The 18,988-nt window shown below is 41.1% G+C and overlaps 1 long non-coding RNA gene across 1 annotated transcript; it reads left to right on the top strand.

Annotated features, from left to right (window-relative positions):
• Positions 1-12,666: 12,666 nt before the first annotated feature.
• LOC123094969 (uncharacterized) lies at positions 12,667-13,966 on the top strand. The gene is made up of 3 exons (XR_006446058.1): positions 12,667-13,005; positions 13,130-13,345; positions 13,786-13,966. It is a non-coding gene; the product is annotated as an uncharacterized lncRNA (long non-coding RNA).
• The last annotated feature ends 5,022 nt before the right edge of the window (positions 13,967-18,988 follow it).

Genomic DNA, 18,988 nt, shown 5'->3' with positions numbered 1-18,988 from the left:
TCAGAAGGCAACAGAAGTCATGTGTGTTGACGGAGGTGCCTCGTTGTATTCTTCCCACCGTCAACTGAAACAGTGGGCACGTGAGATTAATGCAACGGAACCAATGGTTGACGCCCAGAAGCCGCTAAGGTGGTCCCACACGCCTATCATTTTCGACGCCGAGGATCACCCTGATTGCACGACTGCGGTTGGGTGTTTGCCGTTGTTGTTATCACCAACAATACGCAACCTCAAGGTGACGAAGATGTTAGTTGACGGTGGGGACGGCCTGAACTTGATCTCGCCTAACGTGATCAAGAGGCTGTAGATCCCTGATGAAGATCTTGAGGAAACGGGTACATTCCAAGGGATCAATTCGGGGAGAAGCCATCCCAAGGGAAAGGTTACGCTACCAGTTATGTTTGGTGGCGACCTCAACTATAGGACAGAGAGAATCATTTTTGATGTTGCCGAGATCCTGTTGCCATACAACGGGATCCTTGGCCGCCCGGCACTGGCCAAGTTAATGGCGGCATCGCACTACGCATATAAAAAGCTGAAGATGCCTAGCCCGATGAGCAACATCACTGTCAGCTGTGATAAGAAGGACGCGCTCATTTGTGCCGATCAGCTCTGTCGGGAGGCGGTTGCAGCGTCTGCCGCCAAGGCACCTGTTCCCGCTGCCGAGAAGAGGATCAACAAGGCCACTGCCGCCGGCAAGGCTCCTAGCTCCGGCAAGGGTTCCTGCACTCACTCCGTCAAATGCGCCTCCTCGGAGTGTTGTGTTCCCACTGAGGACGTGTCATAGAGCTCTACGGCAAGAGCAAGAAGTCTAAGGCAGCCCCGCCAAAAACCAAGAAGGTGTCCGTCAAGGAGGATGGCACGAGCGGAGCTTTTATCATAAGCTCCACCCTTGATAGCAAATAGGAAAGCGAGCTCGTCGCCTTCCTGCAGGCGAATGTCGACGTGTTTGCATGGTAAGCATCCAACATCCCCGGCGTTCCCAGGGAGGTGATTGAGCACCATCCTGTTGTCTGCCCCCATGCACGGCCCGGGAAGCAGAAAGCCAGAAAGCAAGCTTTGGAATGACAAGAGTTCATCGTCGAGGAGATCAGGAAGTTGGAGGCGGCAAGCTTGGTCAAGGGAGTACTCCACCCGACGTGGTTGGCCAATCCGGTCGTAGTACGTAAGGCGAATGGGAAGTGGAGGCTATGTACCGACTATACTGATATCAATAAAGCCTGTCCAAAGGATCCCTTCCCATTACCATGTATCGACCAGATAGTGGACTCCACTACTGGGTGCGACCTGCTGTCGTTCCTTGACGCTTACTCGGGATATCATCAGATCTTCATGACGAAGGAAGATGAAGAAAAGACCGCGTTCATCACCCCATGTGGTACGTACTGTTTCGTACGAATGCCTTTCGGGTTGAAGAGCGCTGGTTCGACGTTTGCCCGAGCAGTCCAGATTGGTTTTGAGCCCCAGATCCATAAAAATATGGAGGCTTACATGGATGACATAGTAGTCAAAACCAAAGACAAGGCCACACTCGTGCAGGACCTGGAAGAAACCTTTGCAAATTTGCGCAAGATCAACCGGAAGCTCAACCCAGAGAAGTGTGTGTTCGGTGTCCCATCCGGCAAACTTCTTGGGTTCTTTGTGTCTCAACGCGGAATCAAAGCCAATCTCGACAAGATCAAAGCCATTGAGCAGATTGAGGTGCCCAAGCAAGTTAAGGACGTCCGTAGGCTTGCCGGCTGCGTTGCCGCCCTGAGTAGGTTTATCTCTAAGTCTACTGAGCGCGCCCTCCCCTTTTTCAAAATTTTGAAAAAGGCGGGACCAATGAAATGGACTCCGGAGGCAGTGGCAGCGCTGCAAGATTTAAAGAGGTACCTCTCCTCTATGCCAATACTGGTCGTGCCCAAACTTCAAGAGCCGTTGCTGCTGTACTTGGCGGCAACGAATCAAGTGGTCAGTGTTGCGCTAGTGGCAGAAAGGGAAGATGAGGGAGAGGCAACGACAGTGACAAGGCCATCGAATGAGGAACCAGGTCCGGCAGGGTCCGATGCCAGCGAGGCAGAACCCCCGGCAGGGCCCGGTTCCGACAAGATAGAATCTACGCAAGTGAACAAGGTAACATAGAAGAAGAAGGTGGTGCAGCACCCAGTCTACTTTGTCAGCTCCCTCTTATAGGGGGCTAGGTCAAGGTATTCTGGCAGGCAGAAGTTGCTTTTTGGCCTTCTTATGGCCTCGAGAAAGCTGCGCCACTACTTTCAAGCACACGAGATCACCGTCGTCACTTGCCTCCCGTTGCAACGAATCTTGCATAATCCAGATGCAACTGGGAGGATTGTGGAGTGGGCATTGGAGCTATCGAGCTTTGGGCTCAGATTTGAAAGTACTTCGACGATCAAGAGTAGGGCTTTGGCAGAGTTCATAGCAGAATGGACATCCACGCCCGACGAAGAAGTTCAAGAAACCACCCTTCCCGGCAAAGAGGCAAGTAGTCATCGGATTATGTACTTTGATGGGGCTTTCTCGTTACAAGGTGCTGGTGCCGGCGTGCTTCTTGTCGCACCCACCGGGAAGCGCCTCAAGTACGTAGTCTAGATGCATTTTCCCCGGGAGAGGTCAACAAACAACACTGCGGAGTATGAGGGGATGCTTGCCGGTCTCAGGATCGTAGCGGACCTTGGAATTAGGAAGCTTATTGTCAAAGGAGATTCACAAATTGTTATCAAGCAAGTCAACAAGTATTATCATAGCCCGCTGATGGAGGCTTACGTGGATGAAGTGAGGAAGTTGGAAGAGCGCTTTGACGGTCTATAGGCAGAGCATGTTCCTCGAGCGAACAACAGCATTGCCAATGACTTGTCAAAGCGTGCTACCCTCAAGCTACCTGCGGAACCAGGTACCTTTGTGCTTCAATTAACTCAGACATCCGTCGAACCATCATCAGATAAGAACAAGCGAAGAAAGGTGGGCCCCAACAAATACTTTCCCGTAGAGCTCCCAAGAGCCGCCGGTAAGGAAGTTGCTGGGTACCAAAAGCTTGCCGGGGAGCAGCAGCCTCCGGCAGAGTACCAAGCTCTTGCCGTCGAGATAGCTGCCCCACAGCAGAAGATATGCCTTTAGTCCTTGCCGTCGAGCCTCAGGCTCCGGCATGGGCACATCATACAGTATGTTTCCTCCAAACAGGGGAGCTCCCTGAGGAGCAGGAAGAAGCAGAGAAAGTAGCCCGTCGGTCTAGCATGTACCAGTTCGTGGATGATGTCCTTTATAGAAGGAGGCCGAACGGCATGAAATTGAAGTGTATTCCTCGGGAGGACGGACTGGAGCTGTTGGCAGAGATACATGGAGGCATATGTGGCTCCCACATAGGGTCAAGAGCCCTTGCTGGCAAAGCATTCCGGCAAGGTTTCTTCTGGCCCACTGCCCTCTAGGATGCGATGGCACTAGTAACCAAGTATGAAGCGTGCCAGTTTCATTCAAAGAAGCTTCATCAACCAGCTCAAGCCCTTCAAACAATCCCTCTCTCCTGGCCATTTTTGGTCTGGGGGCTTGATATACTGGGCCCCTTTCCCCGTGCCATCGGGGGCTTTGAGTACTTGTACGTTGTGATTGACAAGTTCACAAAGTGGCCGGAAGTGGAGCCAGTGAGAAATGTGACAGTGCAGTCGGCCGTCAAGTTCTTCAAGGGAGTCGTTTGCCGTTTTGGTGTGCCAAATAGAGTCATCACTAACAACGGCACATAGTTGACGAGCCACACCTTCATGCAGTATATCCAAGACCTTGGCAGCAATTTTTTTTGCTTCTGTTGCTCATCCAAGAAGCAATGGCCAAGCAGAAAGGGCAAATGCTGAAGTGTTGCGAGGCCTCAAAATGAGAACTTTTGACAGGCTGCGCAAGTGTGGAAGTCGCTAGATTGATGAATTGCCAACAGTTCTTTGGTCAATCAGAACGACACCAAATCGAGCCACTGGCCAGACACCCTTTGCCTTGGTATAAGGGCAGAAGTAGTTCTCCCCACAGAAATCATATACGGGTCACCTTGAGTGCTCGCTTATGATGAACTTGAGCAAGAGCAGTTGCGCCAAGATGATGCAATGCTCCTTGAGGAAGACCGTCTTCGAGCTGATGTGCGAGCCGCTCACATCAGCAAGCCTTGCGCCGCTATCATAGCTGCAAGGTTCACGCCCGAAGCCTTGAGGAAGGCGACCTTGTTATTTGGCGTATTCAGTCCACCAAGAATTCAAACATGTTGACGCCAAAGTGGGAAGGCCCCTATCGGGTGATACGAGTCACCAGGCCTGGCGCAGTCCGCCTGGATTATTCGATGTAAACTCTTTTTGCGGTGTGTTTGTCAAGATCCGATGAATTGTGGGTTTATGATCAAGTTTATCTATAAGAAATATTTGAATCTTCTCTGAATTCTTTTATGTATGATTGAGTTATCTTTGCAAGTCTCTTCGAATTATCAGTTTGGTTTGGCCTACTAGATTGATCTTTCTTGCCATGGGAGAAGTGCTTAGCTTTGGTTTCAATCTTGCGGTGTCCTTACCCAGTGACAGCAGGGGTTGCAAGGCATGTATTGTATTGTTGCCATCGAGGATAAAAAGATGGGGTTTATATCATATTGCTTGAGTTTATCCCTCTACATCATGTCATCTTTCTTAATGTGTTACTTTGTTCTTATGAACTTAATACTCTAGATGCATGCTGGATAGCGGTCGATGTGTGGAGTAATAGTAGTAGATGCAGGCAGGAGTCGGTCTACTTGTCACAGATGTGATGCCTATATACATGATCATGCCTAGATAATCTCATAATTATTCGCTTTTCTATCAATTGCTCGACAGTAATTTGTTCACCCACCGTAATACTTTCTATCTTGAGAGAAGCCACTAGTGAAACCTATGGCCCCCGGGTCTATCTTTTATCATATAAGCTTTCAATCTACTTTTATTTGCATCTTTACTTTTTGCATCTATATTATAAAATACCAAAAATATATTTATCTTATCATACTATCTCTATCAGATCTCACTTTCGCAAGTGGTCATGAAGGTATTGGCAACCCCTTTATTGCGTTGGTTGTGAGTTCTTTGTTTGTTTGTGTAGGTGCATGGGACTTTTGAGGAGCCTCCTACAAGATTGATACCTTGGTTCTCAAAAAACTGAGGGAAATACTTACGCTACTTTGATGCATCACAATTTCCTCTTCAAGGAAAACCAACACAAGCTCAAGACATAGCAAGAAGGATTTATGGCGCCGTTGCCTGGGAGGTCTTCGCTCAAGTCAAGACATACCAAGTACCCATCACAAACTCATCTCCCTCGCATTTACATTATTTTCCATTTGCCTCTTGTTTTCCTCTCTCCCACTTCACCCTTGCCATTTTATTTTCCCTCTCTTTCCCAATCTTCTCCTCTCTTTCGCTTGCCTGTTTCTGTTTGCTTGTGTGTTGGATTACTTGTTGCCATGGCGCAAGATAATACCAAATTGTGTGATTTCTCCAATACCAATAATAATGATTTCCTTAGTACTCCGATTGCTCCTCTTAATGATGTTGAGTCTTGTGAAATCAATACTGCTTGGCTGAATCTTTTTATGAAAGATCAATTCGCCGGCCTTCCTAGTGAAGATGCCGCTACTCATCTAAACAACTTTGTTGATTTGTGTGATATGCAAAAGAAGAAAGATACAGATAATGATATTGTTAAATTGAAGTTATTTCCGTTTTCACTTAGAGATCGTGCTAACGTTTGGTTTTTGTCTTTGCCTAAAAATAGTATTGATTCTTGGAACAAGAGCAAAGATGCTTTTATCTCTAAGTATTTTCCTCCCGCTAAGATTATCACTCTTAGGAACGATATTATGAATTTTAAACAACTTGATCATGAGCATGTTGCCCAATATTGGGAAAGAATGAAATTGATGATTCACAATTGCCCTACTCATGGTTTGAATTTATGGATGGTCATACAAAAATTTTATGCCGGTTTGAACTCTGCTTCTAGAAATATTCTAGATTCGGCCGCAGGAGGCACGTTTATGGAAATCACTTTAGGATATGCTACAAAACATCTTGATAATATTATGGCTAATTATTCTCAATGGCACACCGAAAGATCTTCTAGTAAAAAATGTGCATGCTATAGAAGAAATCAATGTTTTGAGTGGAAAGATGGATGAACTTATGAAGTTGTTTGCTACTAAAAATACTCCTCTTGATCCCAATGATATGCCTTTGTCTACTTTGATTGAGAATAATAATGAATATATGGATGTCAATTTTGTTGGTACGAATAGTTTTGGAAACAATGCTTATAGAGGAAACTTTAATTCTAGACCGTTCCCTAGTAATTCCTCTAATAATTATGGAAATTCCTACAATAATTCTTATGGTAATTGTAATAAGATGCCCTCTGATTTTGAGAATAGTGTGAAAGAATTTATCATTTCTCAAAAGAATTTTAATGCTTTGCTTGAAGAAAAATTGCTCAAAGTTGATGATTTGGCTAGGAACGTTGTTAATTCTCCTCATGCTTATAGTCAAAACAAAGCTTTTACCAAACATATTGTTGATGCCTTGATGCAATCTTATGATGAAAAACTTAATTTGGAAGTTTCTATACCTAGAAAACTTAATGATGAGTGGGAACCTACTATAAAGATTAGAATTAAAGATCATGAGTGTTTTGCTTTGTGTGATTTGGGTGCTAGTGTTTCCACGATTCCAAAAACTTTATGTGATATTCTAGGTTTCCATAATCTTGATGATTGCTCTTTAAATTTGCACCTTGCGGATTCCACCATTAAAAAGCCAATGGGAAGGATCAATGATGTTCTCATTGTTGCAAATAGAAATTTGGTGCCCGTAGATTTTATCGTTCTTGATATACATTGCAATCTTTCTTGCCCTATTATTCTTGGTAGACCTTTCCTTAGAACGATTGGCGCGATTATTGATATGAAGGAAGGGAATATTAGATTACAATTTCCATTAAAGAAAGGCATGGTGCACTTTCGAAGAAAGAACGTCAAATTACCTTATGAATCTATCATGCGAGCTACTTATGAATTGAGTGCCAAAGATGGCACTACTTAGATCTATCTTCGCTTTTATGCCTAGCCAGGGGCGTTAAACGATAGCGCTAGTTGGGAGGCAACCCAATTTTATTTGTGATTTTTGTTTTTTGTTTCTGTTTAGTAATAAATTTTGCATCTACCTTCTGTTTAGATGTGTTTTTATGTTTTAATTAGTGTTTGTGCCAAGTAGAACCTATAGGATAACCTATGGTGATAGTTAATTTGATTCTGCTGAAAAACAGAAACTTTGTGCGCACGAAATTAGTTTTGTTAAATCACAGAAACGTGCTTTTGCATTGATTCTTTTTTATGCTGGTCAATATACAAATTGCCCAGGACTTCCTATTTTGGTAGGATTTTTAAAGTTCCAAAAGTTTGCGTTAGTTACAGATACAGACTGTTTTATTTTTTGACAGATTCTGTTTTTTGTGTGTTGTTTGCTTATTTTGATGCATCTATGGCTAGTATTAAGTGGTATGAACCATAGAGAACTTGGAATACAGTAGGTTTAACACCAAAATACATAAGTAATAATTTCATTACAATACCTTATGTGGTGTTTTTGTTTTCTTTCACTAACAGAGCATATAAGATTTCCTGTTGAGCTTTGTGTTTTGAAGTTTTCAAGTTTTGGGTAAAGATTTGATGGACTACGGAATAAGGAGTGGCAAGAGCCTAAGCTTGGGGATGCCCATGGCACCCCCAAGATATTCAAGAGTAGCCAAAAGCCTAAGCTTGGGGATGCCCTGGGAAGGCATCCCCTCTTTCGTCTTCGTTCATTGGTAACTTTACTTGGAGCTATATTTTTATTTGCCACATGATATGTGTTTTTCTTGGAGCGTCGTGTATTATATTAGTCTTCGATTTTTAGTTTTACACAATCATCCTTGCTATACACACCTTTTGGGAGAATCCTACTTGATTGAATTTATTAGAATATGCTATGTGCTTCACTTATATCTTTTGAGCTTGATAGTTTTTGCTCTAGTGCTTCACTTATATCTTTTAGAGCACGACGGTGGCTTAATTTGGTAGAAATTGCTAGTCTCTCATGCTTCACTTATATTATTTTGAGAGTCTCTTATAACATCATGGTATTTGCTATGGTTATAAAATTGGTCCTAGAATGGTAGGCATCCAAGTTGGGTATAATAAAAACTATCATAGGAAGTGAATTGGATGCTATGATCAATTTGATACTTGATAATTGTTTTGAGATATGGAGGTAGTGATATTAAAGTCATGCTAGTTGGGTGATTATTAATTTAAAGAATGCTTGTGTTGAAGTTAGCAAGTCCCATAGCATGCACGTATGGTTAAAGTTGTGTAACAAATTTGAAACATGAAGTGTACCTGGCTTGTGCATCCTTATGAGTGGTGGTGTACTGCTTGATTTTTGATGACTTCTAAATTTTTGAAATAATTATATGAGTTCTTTTGACTAATGTTGAGTCCATGGATCATACTCACTTTTACCTTTCCACTATTGCTAGCCTCTTCGGTACCGTGCATTGCCCTTTCTCACCTTGAGAGTTGGTGCAAACTTCGCCGGTGCATCCAAACCCCATGATATGATACGCTCTATCACACATAAACCTCCTTATATCTTCCTCAAAACAGCCACCATACCTACCTATTATGGCATTTCCATAGCCATTCCGAGATATATTGCCATGCAACCTTCCACTGTTTTGTTCATCATCATCATGACATACATTACTTTTGTCATATTGCCATTGCATGATCATGTAGTTGACATCGTATTTGTGGAAAAGCCACCATGCATAATTTTTCATACATGTCACTCTTGATTCATTGCACCATCCCCGTATACCGCCGGAGGCATTCATATAGAGTCATATCTTGTTCTAGTTTCGAGTTGTAATTCATATGTTGTATTCAATGAAAGTGTGATGATCATCATTATTAGAGAATTGCCCAAAAAGAAAAAAAGAAAGGCCAAAAGAAAAAAAAGGCCAAAGAAAAAAAGAAAAAGGAAAAAAAGGAAAATAAAAAAAAAGAAGAAAAAAAGGAAATAAATAAAAAGGGGCAATGTACCTATCTCTTTTTCCACACTTGTGCTTCAAAGTAGCACCTTGTCCTTCATGTAGTGAGTCTCATATATTGTGCTTCAAAGTAGCACCATGTTTTTCATATAGTGAGTCTCATATGTTGTCACTTTCATATACTAGTGGGAATTTTTCATTATAGAACTTGGCTTGTATATTCCTACGATGGGCTTCCTCAAATGCCCTAGGTCTTCGTGAGCAAGCAAGTTGGATGCACACCCACGATTTTTCTTTTGTTGAGCTCTCATTTATTTATAGCTCTAGTGCATCCGTTGCATGGCAATCCCTACTCCTCATGTTGACATCAATTGATGGGCATCTCCATAGCCCGTTGATTATCCTCGTCAATGTGAGACTTTCTCCTTTTTTGTCTTCTCCACACAATCCCCATCATCATATTTTATTCCACCCATAGTACTATATCCATGGCTCACGCTCATGTATTGCGTGAAGGTTGAAAAAGTTTGAGATTATTTAAGTATGAAACAATTGCTTGGCTTGTAATCGGGGGTGTAGAATTTTGGAACATCTTTGTGTGATAAAAATGGAGCATAGCCTAACTATATGATTTTGTAGGGATGAACTTTCTTTAGCCATGTTATTTTGAGAAGACATGATTGCTTTGATTAGTATGCTTGAAGTGTTAATATTTATTTTATCTATATGAACTTTTATTTTGAATCATTTGGATCTTAACATTCATGCCACAATAAAGAAAATTACATTGAGAATTATGCTAGGTAGCATTCCACATCAAAAATTCTGTTTTTATCATTTACCTACTCAAGGACGAGCAGGAATTAAGCTTGGGGATGCTTGATACGTCTCCAACGTATCTATAATTTTTTATTATTCCAGGCTATTATATTATCCCTTTTGGATGTTTATGGGCTTTATTTTACACATTTATATCATTTTTGGGACTAACCTACTAACCGGAGGCCCAACCCGTATTGCTGTTTTTTTGCCTATTTCAGTATTTCGAGGAAAAGGAATATCAAACGGAGTCCAAACAGAATGAAACCTTCGGGAGCGTGATTTTTGGAACGAACGTGATCCGGAGAACTTGGAGTGCAAGTCAAGAAGCAATCGAGGCGGCCAGGAGACAGGAGGGCGCGCCCACCCCTCCTGGGCGTGCCCCCTGTCTCCTGGGCCCCACGAGCGGCCACCGACGTACTTCTTCCTCCTATATATACCTACGTGCCCCGAAACCATCTAGGGAGCCAATGAAAAACAATTTCCACCATTGTAACCTTCTGTATCCGCGAGATCCCATCTTGGAGCCTTCGCCGGCGCTCCGCCGGAGGGGGAATCGACCATGGAGGGCTTCTACATCAACACCATAGCCCCTCCGATGATTTGTGAGTAGTTTACCACAGACCTTCGGGTCCATAGTTATTAGCTAGATGGCTTCTTCTCTCTTTTTGGATCTCAATACAATGTTCTCCCCCTCTCTTGTGGAGATCTATTCGATGTAAACTCTTTTTGCGGTGTGTTTGTCGAGATCCGATGAATTGTGGGTTTATGATCAAGTTTATCTATAAGAAATATTTGAATCTTCTCTGAATTCTTTTATGTATGATTGAGTTATCTTTGCAAGTCTCTTAGAATTATCAGTTTGGTTTGGCCTACTAGATTGATCTTTCTTGCCATGGGAGAAGTGCTTAGCTTTGGGTTCAATCGTGCGGTGTCCTTACCCAATGACAGCAGGGGTTGCAAGGCATGTATTGTATTGTTGCCATCGAGGATAAAAAGATGGGTTTAGATCATATTGCTTGAGTTTATCCCTCTACATCATGTCATCTTTCTTAATGTGTTACTTTGTTCTTATGAACTTAATACTCTAGATGCATGCTGGATAGCGGTCGATGTGTGGACTAATAGTAGTAGATGCAGGTAGGAGTCGGTCTACTTGTCACGGACGTGATGCCTATATACATGATCATGCCTAGATAATCTCATAATTATTCGCTTTTCTATCAATTGCTCGACAGTAATTTGTTCACCCACCGTAAGACTTATGCTATCTTGAGAGAAGCCACTAGTGAAACCTATGGCCCCCGGGTCTATCTTTTATCATATAAGCTTTCAATCTACTTTTATTTGCATCTTTACTTTTTGCATCTATATTATAAAATACCAAAAATGTATTTATCTTATTATATTATCTCTATCAGATCTCACTTTCGCAAGTGGCCGTGAAGGGATTGACAACCCCTATATTGCGTTGGTTGTGAGTTCTTTGTTTGTTTGTGTAGGTGCGTGGGACTTTTGAGGAGCCTCCTACTGTATTGATACCTTGGTTCTCAAAAATTGAGGGAAATACTTACGCTACTACTGCTGCATCACCCTTTCCTCTTCAAGGAAAACCAACGCAAGCTCAAGACGTAGCATGCTCCTCGATATTTTTAGGGTATATAGATATATATAGGTGAAAGAAGTCGATCAGGGGAGCCACGAGGGGCCCATGAGGGTGTGGGCGCGCCCAGGGGGGTAGGGCGCGCCCCTGACCCTTGTGGCCACCTCGAAGCTTCCCTGACCTCTACTCCAAGTCTCCTGGGTTGCTTCCGTTCCAACAATAACTCTCCCGAAGGTTTCATTCCATTTGGACTCCGTTTGATATTCCTTTTCTTCGAAAACTGAAATAGGCAAAAAAAGAAACAACAATATGGGCTGGGCCTCCGGTTAATAGGTTAGTCCCAAAAATAATATAAAAGTTTATAGTAAAGCCCATAAACATCCAAAACAGATAATATAATAGCATGGATACTTCATAAATTATAGATGCGTTGGAGACGTATCAGCATCCCCAAGCTTAACTCCTGCTCGTCATCGAGTAGGTAAATGATAAAAGAAAGAATTTGTGAAGTGTGAATGCTAGCAGGTGCACAAGTTTGATCAATGATAATTTTAGTCACATTTTCTAGCATCATTATATGTCATAATAGTAGCTCATCTCATAAAACTTTTCATGATCAAGTAACAAGCTATTCACATGTTAAAGCATAGACCATAAAATTTCTTGAAAACTAGCAAACTTCATTCTTAGTCATCAAACAATTGCAATTCATCTTATTTTTAGGAAGGGTCTATGTCAGAGCTTTGATTTAGCAAACTCCACATACTCAATTATCATTTAATCTTTCACAATTGCTAACACTCACGTGATATTTATGGGTTCAAAGTTTTAATCGAACACAGAGAAAGATAGAGGCTTATAGTTTCGCCTCCCAACCTTTTACCTCGAGGGTAATGTCAACAATAATAATTTATGAACGCCTACATCCAAGTGGATATATATATATATAGGAAAATGGGTTGGTACTCCTAGAAGTACATACTCCCATGCCACGTGTGCCCCTTTTCTTGGGCGCCCAAGTAGCTGCTTAAACTTGTTTATTTTTTTATTTTTTAATTAATAAAGAAAAGAAATAGCAAGTCGGATGCGAAGACCGCGTTGGTTTAGAAGTTTGTTGTGCGATCCATGTTTTTAGGGATTCTAGATAGCTGTCCACCGGAATACAAATCTTAGAAGGGCACCTTCATAGAAAATATTCACTCACGGCGGCTCCTAGCATGTAAACACCTCGCCTACGTATCACAACGGCGACAACGGCGGTTGCACGACAGCATTTAACGATGACGATGAGATGGGCGTCTTAGGCCGAGAACCTTCGACATGTAAGACCAGATTCATGGGAAGCTCGCCTTCTTCTGTTGGATTCCAGTTGACCGTCATCTATCCTTGGAGTCGTCTTCCACGCCGTTAGTTTACAGGGGTGAGAGCCATGCATCAGTACAAGGATCCATGTTCTTTCCAATTGATGTTGAAGCCTCAACTCCAAGGGCCAGCAGTATGCGGTACGTTCTTCTCTAGGAAACAACAGATCTGTCTTGTTCTGAACATACCAATGATATATGATGGGCAAGGTGTAATTTTTTTCATGTCTTATACGGATGTTGTCCTGGTGGCCGACGGCAATAGCACTCGGATAACTGCAGTGATTGAATCCTTCCCGTCGGCGACATACGTATATGCATCCCCATTCAGGCGTTCAAGAGAGGCGCTAGAAACTACTCACATCAGCATGGCATCACAATCCCCACCATTAATTCAGCTAATCCTGCGCTCCCACCGAGTCACCTACATCATGAGTTGCTTCTCACAAACTGTTCAGATGAACAAACTTGTCTTTTTTGTGTATGTACTCTCCTTGTAAATTAACATTCTCATAGCTCTGAATATACTCATTTTTAGATGCTCCTTTGTAACAAATATACTAATTATACTCGGCTCTGAATATACTAATTTTATGTCAAACATACTCATGGTATATTGTTCAAAAAATAATAATTATACTTGATTTACTTTCTAGCTTTTTTATCAGATAAGTAGAAAAGTGAGACAGAGCATGGCATTTCTTAATATATTTTGTTGCTATTCTAGTTTACGATACAAAACAAAGATCATCTTGTAAATTAGATGGAATTCGAGTTCTAATACACTTGCACTTTTTCTCTTTTGACGTTCTGAATTTAAGAAGCATTCACCATCTCATCATATAGTGTAAAGATATTCCAAGCTTCTTGTTCATTATTGCTCCTGTTCTTGACATAACAACTATAATTCTTTACTTTCAGATCTTACAGCAAACTGCAGCAGATTTGAGCTTTGGAAAAGAAGTGTGTATTGACATCTGTCGGAACGTATTCAGATTGGCCGCAATATATAATCTTCTGTACTGTAATCTATTTTTATTGTAAATATATGCCCCAACTGGGGAGTGGATGTAAAAGCAAGTGTGTACTTCTATTTATTATTTGGTACAGATACCTCTCCTTTTTTGAAGCAGTATATACTTCTTTAATTTGCTAGCTATTTTTGGCAGTAGTATATACTCGCTTTGATTTCTAAGTACGTTGTATATATACTCTTTTGATTGCAAAGTAGTATATACTCATTTCAAATAGAAGTATGGCATACTTATTTGGTTGCTAAGTATATACTCTAAAAAAAGAGGTATATACTCCTTCTCACACAAAAAAGTATATACTCTTACAAGACTAAAGTATATACTCCTAACTCGTACGTTAGAAAATGCAGTACATACCCATCTACAAGAATATACTATTCTGACAATAAGGAATTGTATACCTTTTTTCTGCGAGGAGGGAACTATATACTTCAATACAGAAAAAAAGTACAAACTACCATAACCGAGGAGACACCTTCGTAACAAATTTCCTAGTCGTGTGCGGTATAGTTGAACGCCCTTGCATGCAGGGGCATGCAACCGGCTCATAACCATTTTCTTTTTTCGTTTTTGTAGTTAGCTGCTAATTGGTGCTAACGGGTGGCCTTCCTACTTAGGAGTACATACTCCTGTGGTGATTGAATCCTTCCCGTCGGCGACATACGTATATATATATATATTCGGATCACCCCAACACAAAGTGCTTGCCAAAGGAAAAGGTGTAAAAAGGAAAGGTGATGATCACCATGACTCTTGTACAAGGGTAGAAGATAATAGTAAAAGATAGGCCCTTCGCAGAGGGATGCAGAGGTTGTCATGCGCTTTTGTGGTTGGATGCACAAAATCTTAATGCAAAAGAACGTCACTTTATATTTCCACTTGTGATAAAGACCTTTATTATGCAGTCTATCGCTTTTATTTCTTCCCTATCACAAGTTCGTATAAAGCTTATTTTCTTCGCACTAATAGATCATACATATTTAGAGAGCAATTTTTATTGCATGCACCGATGACAACTTACTTAAAGGATCTTACTCAATCCATAGGTAGGTATGGTGGACTCTCATGGTAAAACTGGATTAAAGGATGTTTGGAAGCACAAGTAGTATTTCTACTTGGTGCAAAGAATTTGGCTATCATGAGAGGGAAAGGCAAGCTCAACATGTTGGATGATCCAAGACAATATAACTTTTCAGATATAGGAAAACATAACCCATTATGTTGTCTTCCTTGTCCAACATCAACCTTTTAGCATGTCATATTTTAATGAGTGCTCACAATTACAAAAGATGTCCAAGATACTATATTTATATGTGAAATCTCTCTTCCTTCAATATTCTTTGATGAATTGTTCAAGTGACCAATACAATGTTTGCTAACATTCAATAAATTTACCACCTCTACTTCTTATATGTGAAGTCATTAATCCCCATGGGGTAAGCATATGAAGCATATATAATTTCAGATTTATGATATTCAACTCATTCAACCATTTACTCATAGGATATAAGTGAAGTACACGAGTAAATGACAAACTACTCCAAAAAGATATAAGTGAAGATCAATGAGTAGTCAAACAATTATTTAACTATGTGAGGACTCTCTCTTATTTAAGTATTTCAGATCTTAAGTACTTTATTCAAACATCAAGCAAAATAAAATAAAATGTCATTGCAAGGATAACACAACTCATGTGAAGAAGCAAAAACTTAGGTTCAACCGATACTAACAGATAATTATTGAAGAAGAAAGGTGGGATGCCTACCAGGGCATCCCCAAGCTTGGATGCTTGAGAATTCCTGAAATATTATCTTGGGGTGCCTTGGGCATCCCCAAGATTGAGCTTTTGTGTCTCCTTAATTCCTTTTATATCTCGGTTTCCTAAATCTCGAAAGCTTCATCCACACCAAACTCAACAAGAACTCGTGAGATAAGTTAGTATAAACCAATGCAAAAACCTTATCATTTTCTAATGTAAAAAATCACTAAAATTATTATTCAACATTGCTAACTAAATCCTCTGCATATTTAATACTCCTATCCTCAAATAGAATCATTAAACAAGCAAACATATGCAAACAATGCAAACATAACAGCAATCTGCCAAAACAGTACAGTCCGTAAAGAATGCAAGATTCATCATACTTCCCCTAACTCCAAAAATTATGAAAGTCTACCACACTGTAGAATATTTATCAGAGCTCACTATGCAAAAAATTCAACATTTTATCATTTTCTGACTTTTCTAGGGAGTTTTTGCAACAGCGGTAACCTTTCTGTTTTGAAACAGCAACATGTATAATTGCAAAATAAGCATGGTAAAGGCTATCCGTGACTTTTTTTATTGAAAATAGGGATGCAAAACATTATTCTAAATAACAGAAAGCAAATAATAACAAAATAAAATTACGGTCCAAGCATAACACATATCATGTGGTGAATAAAAATATAGCTCCAAGTAAAGTTACCGATGAACGAAGACGAAAGAGGGGATGCCATCCGGGGCATCCCCAAGCATAGACTCTTGGTTGTCCTTGAATATTACCTTGGGATGCCTTGGGAAACCCCAAGCTTAGGCTCTTGCCACTCCTTATTCCATAGCCCATCGAATCTTTACCCAAAACTTGAAAACTTCACAACACAAAACTCAACAGAAAATCTTATGAGCTCCGTTAGTATAAGAAAATAAATCGCCACTTTTGGTACTGTTGTGAACTCATTCTAAATTCATATTGATGTAATATCTAATGTATTCCAACTTCTCTATGGTTCATACCCTCTGATACTACTCATAGATTCATCAAAATAAGCAAACAACACATAGAAAACAGAATCTGTGAAAAACAGACCAGTCTATAGTAATCTGTAACTCTCGAATACTTATATAAATCCAACAATCCTAACAAATTAGGAAAACCTGAGAAATTTGTGTACCAATCCATATAAAAAATAATCAGATCAAAAGCACGTTTCTGTGAATTATCAAATCTAATTTACTGGGTGAAAAAGTTTCTGTTTTTCAGCAGGATCAACACAACTATCACCGTAAGCTATCCTAAAGGTCTTACTTGGCACTTTATTGAAACAAAAGCTATAAAACATGATTACCACAGTAGCTTAATCATGTGAACACACAAAAATAGTAGGGGTAAATATTGGGTTGTCTCTCAACAAGCGCTTTTCTTTATTGCCTTTTTAGCTAGGCATGATGAATTCAATGATGCTCACATAAAAGATAAGAATTGAAACATAATGGGAGCATCATGAAGAATATGACTAACACATTTAAGTTTAACCCACTTCCTATGCATAGGGATTTTGTGAGAAAACAACTTATGGGAACAATAATCAACTAGCATAGGAAGGCAAAACAAGCATAACTTCAAGATTTTCAACACATAGAGAGCAAACTTGATATTATTGCAATTCCTACAAGCATATATTCCTCCCTCATAATAATTTTCAGTAGCATCTGAAGGAAATATGCCCTAGAGGAAATAATAAATTTATTATTTATTTCCTCATATCATGATAAATGTTTATTATTCATGCTATAATTGTATTAACCGGAAACATGATACATGTGTGAATACATAGACAAACTTAAAGTCACTAGTATGCCTCTACTTGACTAGCTCATTAATCAAAGATGGTTATGTTTCCTAATCATAGACATGAGTTGTCATTTGATTAACGGGATCACATCATTAGGAGAATGATGTGATTGACATGACCCATTCTGTTAGCTTAGCACTTGATCGTTTAGTATGTTGCTATTGCTTTCTTCATGCCTTATACATGTTCCTACAACTATGAGATTATGCAACTCCCGTTTACCGGAGGAACACTTTGTGTGCTACCAAACGTCACAACATAACTGGGTGATTATAAAGGAGCTCTACAGGTGTCTCCAAAGGTACATGTTGAGTTGGCGTATTTCGAGATTAGGTTTTGTCACTCCGATTGTCGGAGGGGTATCTCTGGGCCCTCTCGGTAATGCACATCACTATAAGCCTTGCAAGCAACGTAGCTAATGAGTTAGTTACAGAATGATGCATTACATAACGAGTAAAGAGACTTGTCGGTAATGATATTGAACTAGGTATTGGGATACCGACGATCAAATCTCGGGCAAGTAACATACCGATGACAAAGGGAACAACGTATGTTGTTATGCGGTTTGACCAATAAAGATTTCATAGAATATGTAGGAGCCAATATGAGCATCCAGGTTCCTCTATTGGTTATTGACCGGAATTGTGTATCGGTCATGTCTACATAGTTCTTGAACCCGTAGGGTCTGCACGCTTAAGGTTTCGTTGACAGTTTTATTATGAGTTTATGAGTTTTGATGTACCGAAGGTTGTTCGGAGTCCCAGATGTGATCATGGACATGACGAGGAGTCTCGAAATGGTCGAGACATAAAGATCAACATATTGGACGACTATATTTGGGCACCGGAAAGGTTCCGGGTGAGATTGGGACAATCCCGGAGCTGCGGGAGGTTATCGGAACCCCCTGGGAGGTATATGGGCCTTATTGGGCCTTAGTGGAAAGGAAGGGAGAAGAGCAAAGGAGGGCCCCCCCCCCCAATCCTAATCCGAATTGGGAGGGGGGCCGTCCCCCCTTTCCTTCCTCCGTCCCTCCTCTTCCTTCCCTCTCCCACTCCTAATAGGAAAGGGGGGAGTCCTACTCCCGGTGGGGGTTGGACTCCCCCCTAGGGCGCGCTACCCCCCTTGGCCGACCCCTCTTCCACTCCTTTATATACGGGTGAGGGGGGCACCTAATAGACACAACAATTGATCTCTTGATCTCTTAGCCGTGTGCGGTGCCCCCCTCCACCATAGTCCTCCTCGATAATATTGCAGCGGTGCTTAGGCGAAGCCCTGCGATGGTAGAACATCAAGATCGTCACCACACCATCGTGCTGACGGAACTCTTCCCCGACATTCTACTGGATCGGAGTACGGGGATCGTCATCGAGCTGAACGTGTGCTAGAACTCAGAGGTGTCATAGTTTCGGTGCTTGATCGGTCGGGCTGTGAAGACGTACGACTACATCAGCCATGTTGTTCTAACGCTTCCGCTT

Source organism: Triticum aestivum, chromosome 4B (assembly GCF_018294505.1).
Source record: "Triticum aestivum cultivar Chinese Spring chromosome 4B, IWGSC CS RefSeq v2.1, whole genome shotgun sequence".
NCBI lineage: Eukaryota > Viridiplantae > Streptophyta > Magnoliopsida > Poales > Poaceae > Triticum > Triticum aestivum.
The sequence above is the reverse complement of the archived record's forward strand: the minus strand, read 5'-3'. Positions and strand labels throughout refer to the sequence as shown.